The sequence below is a fragment of the Heptranchias perlo genome, chromosome 13, assembly GCF_035084215.1.
Source record: "Heptranchias perlo isolate sHepPer1 chromosome 13, sHepPer1.hap1, whole genome shotgun sequence".
NCBI lineage: Eukaryota > Metazoa > Chordata > Chondrichthyes > Hexanchiformes > Hexanchidae > Heptranchias > Heptranchias perlo.
In genome coordinates, this window is record NC_090337.1 from 1,551,718 (window position 1) to 1,566,574 (window position 14,857).

Here is a 14,857-nt window from a genome sequence, read left to right on the forward strand (position 1 = left end):
GGGTGGAAATTGCGGAGGTTCTGGCCATAATCTCCCAAACATCCATAGATATGGGGGTGCTGCCAGAGGACTGGAGAATTGCAAATTTTACACCCTTGTTCAAAAAAGGGTGTAAGGATAAACCCAGTCAGTTTAACATCAGTGGTGGGGAAACTTTTAGAAACAGTAATCCGGGACAGAATTAACAGTCACTTGGACGAGTGTGGATAGATATGGGAAAGCCAGCACGGATTTGTTGAAGGCAACTAACTTCATTGAATTTTTTGATGAGGTAACAGAGAGGGTCGATGAGGGCAATGCAGTTGATGTGGTGTATATGGTCTTTCAAAAGGCGTTTGATAAAGTGCCGCACGGTAGGCTTATCATCAAGATTGTAGCCCATGGAATAAAGGGGGCAGTAGCAAATGGATACAGAATTGGCTAAGGGTCAGGAAACAGAGAGTAGTGGTGAACGAATGTTTTTCGGACTGGAGGGAGGTGTATAGTGGTGTCCCCCAGGGGTCGGTGCTGGGACCACTGCTTTTCTTGATCTATATTAATGATTTGGGCACAATTTCAAAATTTGCAGATGACACAAAACTTGGAAGGGTAGTGATACAGACAGACTGGTGGAATGGGCGGACACGTGGCAGATGAAATTTAACGCAGAAAATTGCGAAGTGACACATTTTGGTAGGAAGAACGAGGAGAGGCAATATAAACTAGAGGGCACAACTCTAAAAGTGGTACAGGAACAGAGAGATCTGAGGGTATATGTGCATAAATCGTTGAAGGTGGCAGGGCAGGTTGAGAAAGCGGTTAAAAAAGCATACGGGATCCTGGGCTTTATAAATAGAGGCATAGAATGCAAAAGTATGGAAGTCATGATGAACCTTTATAAAACACTGGTTCGACCACAACTGGAGTATTGTGTCCAGTTCTGGGCACCGCATTTCAGGAAAGATGTGAAAGCCTTAGAGTTACTAAGGGAGTTTAATTTAGATAAATGGAGTTTAATTTAGATAAATGTGAGGTGATGCATTTTGGTAGATCGAATCGGACCAGGACCTACTCCGTTAATGGTAGGGCGTTGGGGAGAGTTATAGAACAAAGAGATCTAGGAGTACAGGTTCATAGCTCCTTGAAAGTGGAGTCACAGGTGGATAGGGTGGTGAAGAAGGCATTCGGCATGCTTGGTTTCATTGGTCAGAACATTGAATACAGGAGTTGGGATGTCTTGTTGAAGTTGTACAAGACATTAGTAAGGCTACACTTGGAATACTGTGTACAGTTCTGGTCACCCTATTATAGAAAGGATATTATTAAACTAGAAAGAGTGCAGAAAAGATTTACTAGGATGCTACCGGGACTTGATGGTTTGACTTATAGGGAGAGGTTAGATAGACTGCGACTTTTTTCCCTGGAGAGTAGGAGGTTAAGGGGTGATCTTATAGAAGTCTATAAAATAATGAGGGGCATAGATAAGGTAGATAGTCAAAATCTTTTCCCAAAGGTAGGGGAGTCTATAACGAGGGGACATAGATTTAAGGTGAGAGGGGAGAGATACAAAAGGGTCCAGAGGGGCAATTTTTTCACTCAAAGGGTGGTGAGTGTCTGGAACGAGCTGCCAGAGGCAGTAGTAGAGGCGGGTACAATTTTGTCTTTTAAAAAGCATTTGGACAGTTACATGGGTAAGATGGGTATAGAGGGATATGGGCCAAGTGCAGGCAATTGGGACTAGCTTAGTGGTATAAACTGGGCGACATGGACATGTTGGTTCGAAGGGCCTGTTTTCATGTTGTAAATTTCTATGATTCTATGATTCTATTCGAGTGAGTGCAGAAGAGATTTACTAGAACGATTCTAAGGATGGGGGACTTTAGTTACGTGGATAGAATGGAGAAGCTGGGATTGTTCTCGTTGGAACATAGAAGGTTGTGAGGAGATTTGATCGAGGTATTCAAAATCATGAAGGGTCTGGACAGAGTAGATAGAGAGAAACTGTTCCCATTGGCGGAAGGGTCAAGAACAGAGGTCATAGATTTTGGTGATTGGCAAAAGAACCAAAGATGACATGAGGAAAAACATTTTTACACAGCGAGTGGTTAGGATCTGGAATGCACTGCCTGAGGGGCTGGTGGAGGCAGATTCAATCATGGCCTTCAAAAGGGAACTGGATAAGTACTTGAAAGGAAAAGATTTGCAGGGCTACAGGGGATAGGGCGGGGGAGTGGGACGAGCCGGATTGCTCTTGCATAGAGCCAGCGTGGACTCAATGGGCTGAATGGCCTCCTTCCATGCTGTAACCTTTCTATGATTCTATCCAATCTGTCATCATAGCTAAAATTCTCCAATCCTGGCAACCTCTTAAGGATCAACAAGGTCAAGTAGGGCCTCTTAAGGATCAACAAGGTCATCTATGTGCGGAACCACAAGAGATGGGTGAGATCCTAAATGAATATTTCACATCGGTATTTACGGTTGAGAAAGGCATGGATGTTAGGGAACTTGGGGAAATAAATAGTGATGTCTTGAGGAGTGTACATATTACAGAGAGGGAGGTGCTGGAAGTCTTAACGCGCATCAAGGTAGATAAATCTCCGGGACCTGATGAAATGTATCCCAGGACGTTATGGGAGGTTAGGGAGGAAATTGCAGGTCCCCTAGCAGAGATATTTGAATCATCGACAGCTACAGGTGAGGTGCCTGAAGATTGGAGGGTAGCAAATGTTGTGCCTTTGTTTAAGAAGGGCGGCAGGGAAAAGCCTGGGAACTACAGACCGGTGAGCCTGACATCTGTAGTGGGTAAGTTGTTAGAGGGTTTTCTGAGAGACAGGATCTACGGGCATTTGGAGAGGCAGGGGCTGATTAGGAACAGTCAGCATGGTTTTGTGAGAGGAAAATCATGTCTCACAAATTTGATTGAGTTTTTTGAAGGGGTAACCAAGAAGATAGATGAGGGCTGTGCAGTAGACGTGGTCTACATGGACTTTAGCAAAGCATTTGACAAGGTACAGCATGGTAGGTTGTTACATAAGGTTAAATCTCACGGGATCCAAGGTGAGGTAGCCAATTGGATACAAAATTGGATTGACGACAGAAGACAGAGGGTGGTTGTAGAGGGTTGTTTTTCAAACTGGAGGCCTGTGTCCAGCGGTGTGCCTCAGGGATCGGTGCTGGGTCCGCTGTTATTTGTTATTTATATTAATGGTTTGGATGAGAATTTAGGAGGCATGGTTAGTAAGTTTGCAGATGACACCAAGATTGGTGGCATTGTGGACAGTGAAGAAGGTTATCTAGGATTGTAACGGGATCTTGATAAATTGGGCCAGTGGGGCCGATGAATGGCAGATGGAGTTTAATTTAGATAAATGTGAGGTGATGCATTTTGGTAGATCGAATCGGGCCAGGACCCACTCCGTTAATGGTAGGGCGTTGGGGAGAGTTATAGAACAAAGAGATCTAGGAGTACAGGTTCATAGCTCCTTGAAAGTGGAGTCACAGGTGGATAGGGTGGTGAAGAAGGCATTCGGCATGCTTGGTTTCATTGGTCAGAACATTGAATACAGGAGTTGGGATGTCTTGTAAGGCCACACTTGGAATACTGTGTACAGTTCTGGTCACCCTATTATAGAAAGGATATTATTAAACTAGAAAGAGTGCAGAAAAGATTTACTAGGATGCTACCGGGACTTGATGGTTTGACTTATAGGGAGAGATTGGATAGACTGAGACTTTTTTCCCTGGAGAGTAGGAGGTTTAGGGATGATCTTATAGAAGTCTATAAAATAATGAGGGGCATAGATAAGGTAGATAGTCAAAATCTTTTCCCAAAGGTAGGGGAGTCTATAACGAGGGGGCATAGATTTAAGGTGAGAGGGGAGAGATACAAAAGGGTCCAGAGGGGCAATTTTTTCACTCAAAGGGTGGTGAGTGTCTGGAACGAGCTGCCAGAGGCAGTAGTAGAGGCGGGTACAATTTTGTCTTTTAAAAAGCATTTGGACAGTTACATGGGTAAGATGAGTATAGAGGGATATGGGCCAAGTGCAGGCAACTGGGACTAGCTTAGTGGTATAAACTGGGCGACATGGACATGTTGGGCCGAAGGGCCTGTTTCCATGTCGTAAACTTCTATGATTCTATCCTGGTAAATCTCCTCTGTACCCTCTCTAGTGCAATTACATCCTTCCTGTAATGTGGTGACCAGAACTGTACGCAGTACTCAAGCTGTGGCCTAACCAGTGTTTTATACAGTTCCAGCATAACCTCCCTGCTTTTATATTCTATACCACAGCTATTAAAGGAAAGTATCCCATATGCCTTCTTAACCATCTTATCTACCTGTCCTGCTACCTTCAGGGATCTGTGGACATGCACTCCAAGGTCCCTCACTTCCTCTACACCTCTCAGTATCCTCCCATTTATTGTGTATTCCCTTGCCTTGTTTGCCCTCCCCAAATGCATTACCTCACACTTCTCCGGATTGAATTCCATTTGCACTTTTCTGCACACCTGACCAGTCCATTGATATCTTCCTGCAGTCTACAGCTTTCCTCCTCACTATCACCCACACGGCCAATTTTTGTATCATCTGCAAACTTCTTAATCATTTGGACCTTTAAGTCCAAATCATTAATAAATATCACAAAAAGCAAGGGACCTTGTACTGAGCCCTGCAGAACCCCACTGGAAACAGCCTTCCAATCTCAAAAACACTCATCCACCATCACCCTTTGCTTCCTTACACTGAGCCAATTTTCGACCAACTTGCCACTTTCCCTTGTATCCCATGGGCTTGTACTGAGGGAGTGCTGCATTGTTGGGAGTGCGGTGTTGTGCAGTACTGAGGAAGTGCTGCATTGTTGGGAGTGCGGTGTTGTGCAGTACTGAGGGAGTGCTGCATTGTTGGGAGTGCGGTGTTGTGCAGTACTGAGGGAGTGCTGCATTGTTGGGAGTGCGGTGTTGTGCAGTACTGAGGAAGTGCTGCATTGTTGGGAGTGCGGTGTTGTGCAGTACTGAGGGAGTGCTGCATTGTTGGGAGTGCGGTGTTGTGCAGTACTGAGGGAGTGCTGCATTGTTGGGAGTGCGGTGTTGTGCAGTACTGAGGGAGTGCTGCATTGTTGGGAGTGCGGTGTTGTGCAGTACTGAGGGAGTGCTACATTGTTGGGAGTGCGGTGTTGTGCAGTACTGAGGGAGTGCTGCATTGTTGGGAGTGCGGTGTTGTGCAGTACTGAGGGAGTGCTGCATTGTTGGGAGTGCGGTGTTGTGCAGTACTGAGGGAGTGCTGCATTGTTGGGAGTGCGGTGTTGTGCAGTACTGAGGGCGTGCTACATTGTCGGGAATGATATCCAGTGGATGGGACATTAAGCCCTGTCTGCCTGTTCCGGTAGTTTAGATGGATATCAAAGATTGCTATTGGAGGAAGAGCAGTGAGTTATTCTGGTTTCCTGGTGAACACTCTCCTCCCTCAACCAGCAGAAATTAGCTGGTCACTTACCTCATTGCGGGATCTTGCGGTGTACAGGAAGACTGTTTGTCTACATAAGGACAGGCACTGCATTTCAATGTAACTCATTGGACGCAAAGTGCTTCGAGGTATTTGAGACGGGGAAAGCCTGTTTATAAATACAGGGCTTTTACTGTAACTGTGACTGGCACGAGGCCAGGCTCAAAGTTAAAACTTCTAAAAGAGGTTGGACAGGTTGCAGACTTGCTGCTGATTGAAAAGAGTGTTGAAGCACAGATGGAAAGAGGTCTGGTTAGAGAGCGGAGCGAGAGAGTGGTATCAGTGCACTCTCACTGCTCCATGGGGCTGGCCCAGTGCCCGCTCTCTCCCTCCTGTTTCTGCTGAGGCTCCCCACCTGATTTAAGCACTAAAAAAGAAAGATTTATATAGCGCCTTTCACAACCTCAGGACGTCCCAAAGTGCTTTACTGCCGATGTAGTATTTTTTGAAGTGTGGTCTCTGTTGTAATGTAGGAAACGTGGCAGCCAATTTGCGCACAGCAAGATCCCACAAACTGCATGAAGATAATTTGTTTTTTTAGTGATGTTGGTTGAATGGTGAATATTTGCCAGGACACCGGGGAGAACTCCCCTGCTCTTCTTCGAATCGTGACCTTGGGATCTCTTCCGTCCACCTGAGAGTGCAGACGGGGCCTTGGTTCAATGACTCACGCGAAAGACGGCACCTCTGACAGTGCAGCACTCCCTCAGTGTCAGCCTGGATTATGGGCTCAAATCCCTGGAATGGGACATGAACCCACGACCTTCCGACTCAGAGGCAAGAGTGCTGCCCACTGAGCCATGAGGGGAGGGGAGGGGGTGGGAGGCAGGGGGCAGGGGGTGGGGGGCAGAGCTGGGCCTGAGGGGGAGTGGTGGGTGCAGCTCTGGGTTTCCTAACACGGTTCCCGAATTATAAACCGCAGGTACGATGAGTGGATCGTTTCACGCTGCTGGGCACTGTGGCACTCTCCGTATAGACACGAGTGGAGGGGGTACCTCCAGAGTCCTCGGGAGAGGGTCTGAAGTTACTGATTTCCTGCACGGCATGTTATGTCAGTGAGATTTTCTCACTAACGATTTGTTCACAATTTGTCCAGCTCCTCGATCCTCAATCCCAACTAGTATCTGACACACAGGCAATGGTCAGGAGTGCCGCTGCCCAGATTCCCAGCGCTCTGGGCTTCTGATTAAAATCTCCCTCCCTGGGCTGTTGCCAGCGAGGCACTTCCTTACAGGAAGGAAGGGGAAAATAAATAATAACTATAGGCCCAGTAATTGAATTTTAATAGGGGCCAGGTCACTCACTGTTTGGAAGCTGGCATAAGCTCAGAGAAAAGGAACATTTGCATCTCAGTGACTGGCCCCCAACCACTGTGAACAGAAGCTCAGTGACTGGCCCCCAACCACTGTGAACAGAAGCTCAGTGATAAGTAAAGGTTCAGGACTGGAGAGGGACGGTCTGGCCCCTGGCCATGGACGTATAATCAGCAGAGCCAATGTCTGAAGGTAGAGCTTGGATTAGGGTGCGTATATGATTGTCTCTGCCAATGTTCAAGAGCAGTGTGACCCTGCCCAATTTTATCCGGAGTTTGCCCGATTTTAGTCAAGCTTTGCCGGACCGGTGTGAGGTGCAAATGGAGCCGGTGGCTGTGATTTTCCTCTCTCGGGCGCTGTGACTTTCCTCTCTCGGGCGCTGTGCTTTTCCTCTCTCGGGCGCTGTGACCACAGTGCTTGCGAAGAGCTGTTGTGTGCAGCTCCCAGAGCTGACTGATGTGGTGTGTGTGAAGTTTTCTTTCAAACAATTATATTAGTAAAAGTGTTTTTTATAAGAAGGGAAGCTGTTTATTGGAGCTGTCACTGACAGGCTATGGGGCCTGGGCTCGTGCTTTCCAGAAAGGCAATTACTGCTCAAATTGGCTATTGTTTATATAAATGAGCACTGGCCCTCCGACAGTGCGGCGCTCCCTCGGCACTGGCCCTCCGACAGTGCGGCGCTCCCTCGGTACTGGCCCTCCGACAGTGCGGCGCTCCCTCGGTACTGGCCCTCCGACAGTGCGGCGCTCCCTCGGCACTGGCCCTCCGACAGTGCGGCGCTCCCTCGGCACTGGCCCTCCGACAGTGCGGCGCTCCCTCGGCACTGGCCCTCCGACAGTGCGGCGCTCCCTCGGCACTGGCCCTCCGACAGTGCGGCGCTCCCTCGGCACTGGCCCTCCGACAGTGCGGCGCTCCCTCGGCACTGGCCCTCCGACAGTGCGGCGCTCCCTCGGCACTGGCCCTCCGACAGTGCGGCGCTCCCTCGGCACTGGCCCTCCGACAGTGCGGCGCTCCCTCGGCACTGGCCCTCCGACAGTGCGGCGCTCCCTCGGCACTGGCCCTCCGACAGTGCGGCGCTCCCTCGGTACTGGCACTGGATCGCAGTCTCGATGCTGGAGTGCAACTTCAACCCATGACCTCTAACTCATAGGCCAGAGTGAGATGAACTGAGCCAAATTGGCCAATATTGGGCAATACAAGTTATAAACGAGAATGTTAGGGGAAGGGTGTCAGACATAACCTTTTCACTCTGTAACAGCAGCGATTAACCGGGCAGTTGATGCCTTCTGCGTTTCGGGCCTTTTGCTGCCCGTCTTTGCTCTGGCATTTGGTATAAGAGGAAATGTAGCAGCTTGGAAAGGAAGTTGGTTGATGGACAGGAAGCGAAGGTTTGGGGTCAATGGTTGTTGCTCGAATTGGAGAAGGACTAGGAGTGGGGTACCCCAGGGGTCAGTACAGGGAGTGGGGTACCCCAGGGGTCATTACTGGGAGTGGGGTACCCCAGGGGTCATTACTGGGAGTGGGGTACCCCAGGGGTCATTACTGGGAGTGGGGTACCCCAGGGGTCATTACTGGGAGTGGGGTACCCCAGGGGTCATTACTGGGAGTGGGGTACCCCAGGGGTCATTACTGGGAGTGGGGTACCCCAGGGGTTATTACTGGGAGTGGGGTACCCCAGGGGTCATTACTGGGAGTGGGGTACCCCAGGGGTCAGTACTGGGAGTGGGGTACCCCAGGGGTCATTACTGGGAGTGGGGTACCCCAGGGGTCAGTACTGGGAGTGGGGTACCCCAGGGGTCAGTACTGGGAGTGGGGTACCCCAGGGGTCATTACTGGGAGTGGGGTACCCCAGGGGTCAGTACTGGGAGTGGGGTACCCCAGGGGTCAGTACTGGGAGTGGGGTACCCCAGGGGTCAGTACTGGGAGTGGGGTACCCCAGGGGTCAGTACTGGGCGTGGGGAACCCCAGGGGTCATTACTGGGAGTGGGGTACCCCAGGGGTCATTACTGGGAGTGGGGTACCCCAGGGGTCATTACTGGGAGTGGGGTACCCCAGGGGTCATTACTGGGAGTGGGGTACCCCAGGGGTCATTACTGGGAGTGGGGTACCCCGGGGGTCAGTACTGGGAGTGGGGTACCCCGGGGGTCATTACTGGGGGTGGGGTACCCCGGGGGTCATTACTGGGAGTGGGGTACCCCGGGGGTCATTACTGGGAGTGGGGTACCCCGGGGGTCATTACTGGGAGTGGGGTACCCCGGGGGTCATTACTGGGAGTGGGGTACCCCGGGGGTCATTACTGGGAGTGGGGTACCCCGGGGGTCATTACTGGGAGTGGGGTACCCCAGGGGTCAGTGTCAGGAGTGGGGTACCCCGGGGTCAGTGTCGGGAGTGGGGTACCCCGGGGGTCAGTACTGGGAGTGGGGTACCCCAGGGGTCAGTGTTGGGAGTGGGGTACCCCAGGGGTCAGTACTGGGAGTGGGGTACCCCGGGGGTCAGTGTCGGGAGTGGGGTACTCCAGGGGTCAGTACTGGGAGTGGGGTATCCCGGGGGTCAGTGTCGGGAGTGGGGTACCCCAGGGGTCAGTACTGGGAGTGGGGTATCCCGGGGGTCAGTGTCGGGAGTGGGGTACCCCAGGGGTCAGTACTGGGAGTGGGGTACCCCAGGGGTCAGTACTGGGAGTGGGGTACCCCAGGGGTCAGTACTGGGAGTGGGGTACCCCAGGGGTCAGTACAGGGAGTGGGGTACCCCAGGGGTCAGTACTGGGAGTGGGGTACCCCAGGGGTCAGTACAGGGAGTGGGGTACCCCAGGGGTCAGTACTGGGAGTGGGGTACCCCAGGGGTCAGTGCTGGGAAGTCGGTGGATGATCAGTCATTGAGTATATTCAAGGCTGAGATCGATAGATTTTTGGACTCTCGGGGAATCAAAGGAAATGAGGATCGGGCGGGAAAGTGGAGTTGAGGTTGAAGATCAGCCATGATCTGATTGAATGGCGGAGCAGGCTCGAGGGGCTGGATGGCCTATTCCTGCTCCTATTTCTTATGTTCTTATGTCCCAGTGCCCTGGACTATTGCTACCTCTGGCTACCCACGATATGATCTTGTTTGCCTTCTGTAGGATCCCATACTGCACTTTTCCCCAACATCCCCGACCTTTATCCTACAGTCTCCTGTGATCAACTACAACTGTTAATCTTACTCCCTTTCCCCACTCTTTTTACCTTCCCATTTATCCACATTGGTGCACTATGTTACTGAACTAGTAATCCAGAGAATGTGAGTTCACTGTGGCAGTTTGAGAATTTGAATTCAGTTTAATGAAAATCTGTTAATAAAAAGCCAGTATCAGTGAAAGTGGCCATGAAACTGTCGGATTGTTGTAAAAACACAACTGGTTCGCTGATGTCCCTAAGGGACAGAAACCTGCCGTCCTTTCCTGGTCTGGCCTATATGTGACTCCAACATGGTTGACTCTTAACTGCCCTCTGAAGTGGCCCAACAAGCCACTCAGTTGCATCAAAAGGGTAACTAGTGGTTGAGGAAGGCAGCTCACCACCACCATTCTCAGGGCAACTAGGGATGGGCAATAAATGCCAGCCTTGCCAGTGATGCCCACATCTCGAGAATGAATAAAACAAATCTCAGCCATTAGTCGGCCCAATCTATCGAGATTGCTCTGTATTTGGTTGTAATTTTCACTCTTTCATATATTCAGCAAAGTTGTTTGTGTTTTTTTTCAAACTATAAATTTGGCAGCAAAGTTTGCAAACCCTTCGACTTGTCACTTGCAAATGTGTATTTTTAATACTTTAATCTGAGAGTTGTGAGGCCGCGGAATTCACTTCCAGGGTTCGTGGTTGAGGCAAAAACTATGTCAACATTTGAGATTGTATTGGATTGGTGGGTGAAGGGATGTGGGAACAGGGCGGGGGAATGTGATCTGGATTATTGGCTCGTGTGGAGAGTAAACAGAGACACGGACTGGTTGGGCCGAATGACCTGTTCCCGTGTTATAATGTCGATATATTTCTGTTAATTTTTTTTTATTCGTTCACGGGATGTGGGCGTCGCTGGCGAGGCCGGCATTTATTGCCCATCCCTAATTGCCCTCGAGAAGGTGGTGGTGAGCCGCCTTCTTGAACCGCTGCAGTCCGTGTGGTGACGGTTCTCCCACAGTGCTGTTAGGAAGGGAGTTCCAGGATTTTGACCCAGCGACGATGAAGGAACGGCCGATATATTTCCAAGTCAGGATGGTTTGTGACTTGGAGGGGAACGTGCAGGTGGTGTTGTTCCCATGCGCCTGCTGCTCTTGTCCTTCTAGGTGGTAGAGGTCGCGGGTTTGGGAGGTGCTGTCGAAGAAGCCTTGGCGAGTTGCTGCAGTGCATCCTGTGGATGGTACACACTGCAGCCACAGTGCGCCGGTGGTGAAGGTAGTGAATGTTTAGGGTGGTGGATGGGGTGCCAATCAAGCGGGCTGCTTTATCTTGGATCGTGTCGAGCTTCTTGAGTGTTGGAGCTGCACTCATCCAGGCAAGTGGAGAGTATTCCATCACACTCCTGACTTGTGCCTTGTAGATGTTGGAAAGGCTTTGGGGAGTCAGGAGGTGAGTCACTCGCCACAGAATACCCAGCCTCTGACCTGCTCTCGTAGCCACAGTATTTATATGGCTGGTCCAGTTAAGTTTCTGGTCAATGGTGACCCCCAGGATGTTGATGGTGGGGGACTCGGCGATGGTAATGCCGTTGAATGTCAAGTGGAGGTGGTTAGACTCTCTCTTGTTGGAGATGGTCATTGCCTGGCACTTATCTGGTGCGAATGTTACTTGCCACTTATGAGCCCAAGCCTGGATGTTGTCCAGGTCCTGCTGCATGCGGGCTCGGACTGCTTCATTATCTGAGGGGTTGCGAATGGAACTGAACACTGTGCAGTCATCAGCGAACATTCCCATTTCTGACCTTATGATAGAGGGAAGGTCATTGATGAAGCAGCTGAAGATGGTTGGGCCTCGGACACTGCCCTGAGGAACTCCTGCAGCAATGCCCTGGGGCTGAGATGATTGGCCTCCAACAACCACTACCATCTTCCTTTGTGCTAGGTATGACTCCAGCCACTGGGAGTTTTCCCCCTGATTCCCATTGACTTCAATTTTACTAGGGCTCCTTGGTGCCACACTCGGTCAAATGCTGCCTTGATGTCAAGGGCAGTCACTCTCACTTCACCTCTGGAATTCAGCTCTTTTGTCCATGTTTGGACCAAGGTTGTAATGAGGTCTGGAGCCGAGTGGTCCTGGCGGAACCCAAACTGAGCATCGGTGAGCAGGTTATTGGTGAGTAAGTGCCGCTTGATAGCACTGTCGACGACACCTTCCATCACTTTTCTGATGATTGAGAGTAGACTGATGGGGCGGTAATTGGCCGGATTGGATTTGTCCTGCTTTTTGTGGACAGGACATACCTGGGCAATTTTCCACATTGTCGGGTAGATGCCAGTGTTGTAGCTGTACTGGAACAGCTTGGCTAGAGGCGCAGCTAGTTCTGGAGCACAAGTCTTCAGCACTACAGCTGGGATGTTGTCGGGGCCCATAGCCTTTGCTGTATCCAGTGCACTCAGCCATTTCTTGATATCACGTGGAGTGAATCGAATTGGCTGAAGACTGGCTTCTGTGATGGTGGGGATATCGGGAGGAGGCCGAGATGGATCATCCACTCGGCACTTCTGGCTGAAGATGGTTGCAAACGCTTCAGCCTTGTCCTTTGCACTCACGTGCTGGACTCCACCATCATTGAGGATGGGGAAGAAAGTCAGCACGGATTTGTTAAAGGCAAATCGTGTCTGACAAACTTGATTGAGCTCTTTAATGAAGTAATGGAGAGGGTTGATGAGGGGAGTGCGGTTGATGTTGTGTATATGGACTTCCAAAAGGCGTGTGATAAAGTACCACATAATAAACCTATTATTACCAAAATTAAAGCCCATGGGATTAAAGGGACAGTGACAGCATGGATACAAAATTGGCCAAGTGACAGAAAGCAGAGAGTAGTGATGAACAGTTGTTTTTCAGACTGGAGGGAAGTTTACAGTGGTGTTCCCCAGGGGTCAGTATTAGGATCACTGCTCTTTTGATATATATTAATGACCTGGACTTAGGTATACAGGGCATAATTTCAAAGTTTGCAAATGACACGAAGCTCGGAAATGTAGTAAACAATGTGGAGGATAGTAACAGACTTCAGGAGGGCAGACTGGTGAAATGGGCAGACACATGGCAGAGAGAAGTGTGAAGTGATTCATTTTGGTGGAAGAATGAGGAGAAGCAAAATAAACTTGGCAACGGGCAGTTGCAGGGGCATTCTGTAAACACCATGTATTGTTCTATATGTATAAATGCGTAGGCTTCGAGGAGCTCCTGAACATTTACCTGAGGAAGGAGGAAGCCTCCGAAAGCTTGTGAAGTTAAAATAAAATTGCTGGACTATAACTTGGTGTTGTAAAATTGTTTACAATTGTCAACCCCAGTCCATCACCGGCATCTCCACATCAAAATAAACTAAACAGCGAGACCTGGTGTACATATACAAATCCTTGAAGGTGACAAAACAACTTGAGAAGGCTGTTAAAAAGGCATTTGGGATCCTGGGCTTTATAAATAGAGGCATAGAGTACAGAAGCAAGGAAGTTATGCTAAACCTTTATAAAACACTGGTTAGGCCCTAGCTGGAGTATTGTGGCCAATTCTGGGCCACACACTTTAGGAAGCATGGCCTCCTCCTGTGCTGTATCATTCTATGATTCTATAAATTTCACACACTCACTGATACACTTCTCATCATAACCCTGTATAATATTCCTGTACTTGTGACGATTTTAACAAACCGATTTCTCAATCATTAAGTGGAGAGTTCACGGGCCTGTGTGTTTATTAATGATTTTTTTAAAGCCCAGGTGTGTGTTAGTTTACGATAGTAGAGGAGCAGAATATTTCGGGCAGTGGTCTGAGTGTCTTGTCTGTCTGCCACCTATCTTCGCACATTGGTGTTGTGAACAGTGATTCTCTTATTGACTGAGGGCTGCAGCAGACAACCAAAAGAGAAATTATTTATTAAGAATGCAAAATGGATTTTAATCACACAAGCTGTTGACAAATAGAATGCCTCCTAACTTTCATCTCCCCCTTTTTTTGTGGCAGGTGTTGATTCATCCTGGGGTATCAGCAAGAGCTGCCTCGTATCTGAGCAAGGCCGTCAACCCTTCATGTAAGTGTGAGTCTGGACCTTGAGGTTGTTGGACTGTGGAGGTATTGGAGCCAAGACCAGACTCGTGTCCATCTGATGACCCCAAATGTGGAATTCTCAGCTCAGGTTTCTGGAGAGCAATCACTGGTAGAAACCGTGGTTTATTCTCTCCTTGCCTCCAGCATCATTAAGGCCAGTTGCCCTCCTCATCCCACAGCTTTCTTAGGAATTTAGGAACAGGAGTGCTTCTGCACTCTTGGTGCACATTGATGGAGCACAGGGGAAATTCACAGCTCCGTAAATGGGGGGAAATGTCGGAGTGCAGGGGTGCAGTTCCCTAATTGTGCACTCCATACATGTACCAGGAGCATAGGAGTGGAAAAACTGCCCGTTAGTGCATTATTAGTGAGTTTGCTGACTTAGAGAGTCTATCATTAAAATAAACATCTAGAAACACATTAAAAATTAGCTCATGAAAAGCTCAAAAGTTTATCATTTACACAGTTCGTAGCTTTTAAATATATAAAAAACTTTAATCCTCAAAATGTTTCAGGAGAGTGATTTTGGAATCTGAATTTTTTGATAGAAATCGAGGCAAAGAAATCCATTTGAAATGAACAATCTCTTCTACCTGTCAGCAAATAAACCACAATCACAGGTGGTGGGAAAAAAAGCAATTGTTAAAATAAATTTAGATACCTGTAAATGAGAGCCTTGAGAGTTCAATCTCGATTCTGTTTTGAAGTCTTTTGAAAAAAGAACAAAGCAACTCAGAGTCTCACAGGAATGAGGGGCACAACTTACAATTTGCATAAATTGCTTGCTAGGA

At 49.0% G+C, this 14,857-nt stretch overlaps 1 protein-coding gene and 1 long non-coding RNA gene across 11 annotated transcripts in view; one reads left to right on the forward strand and one right to left on the reverse strand.

The window, feature by feature from the left end:
• The window catches only part of LOC137331210 (uncharacterized), a 90,087-nt gene extending 75,261 nt beyond the window's left edge, over nucleotides 1-14,826 (reverse strand). Inside the window, exon 1 of the long non-coding RNA XR_010965399.1 lies at nucleotides 14,728-14,826. This is a non-coding gene — a long non-coding RNA (uncharacterized lncRNA). The remainder of the gene's footprint in view (nucleotides 1-14,727) is intronic.
• Nucleotides 1-14,857, forward strand: part of lpp (LIM domain containing preferred translocation partner in lipoma) — a 507,683-nt gene that overhangs the window by 7,692 nt on the left and 485,134 nt on the right. For all 10 annotated transcript variants that reach the window (XR_010965395.1, XR_010965397.1, XR_010965396.1 and 7 more), the window contains exon 2: nucleotides 13,983-14,049. The gene's annotated coding sequence lies outside the window, so the exon portion shown is untranslated. The remainder of the gene's footprint in view (nucleotides 1-13,982; nucleotides 14,050-14,857) is intronic.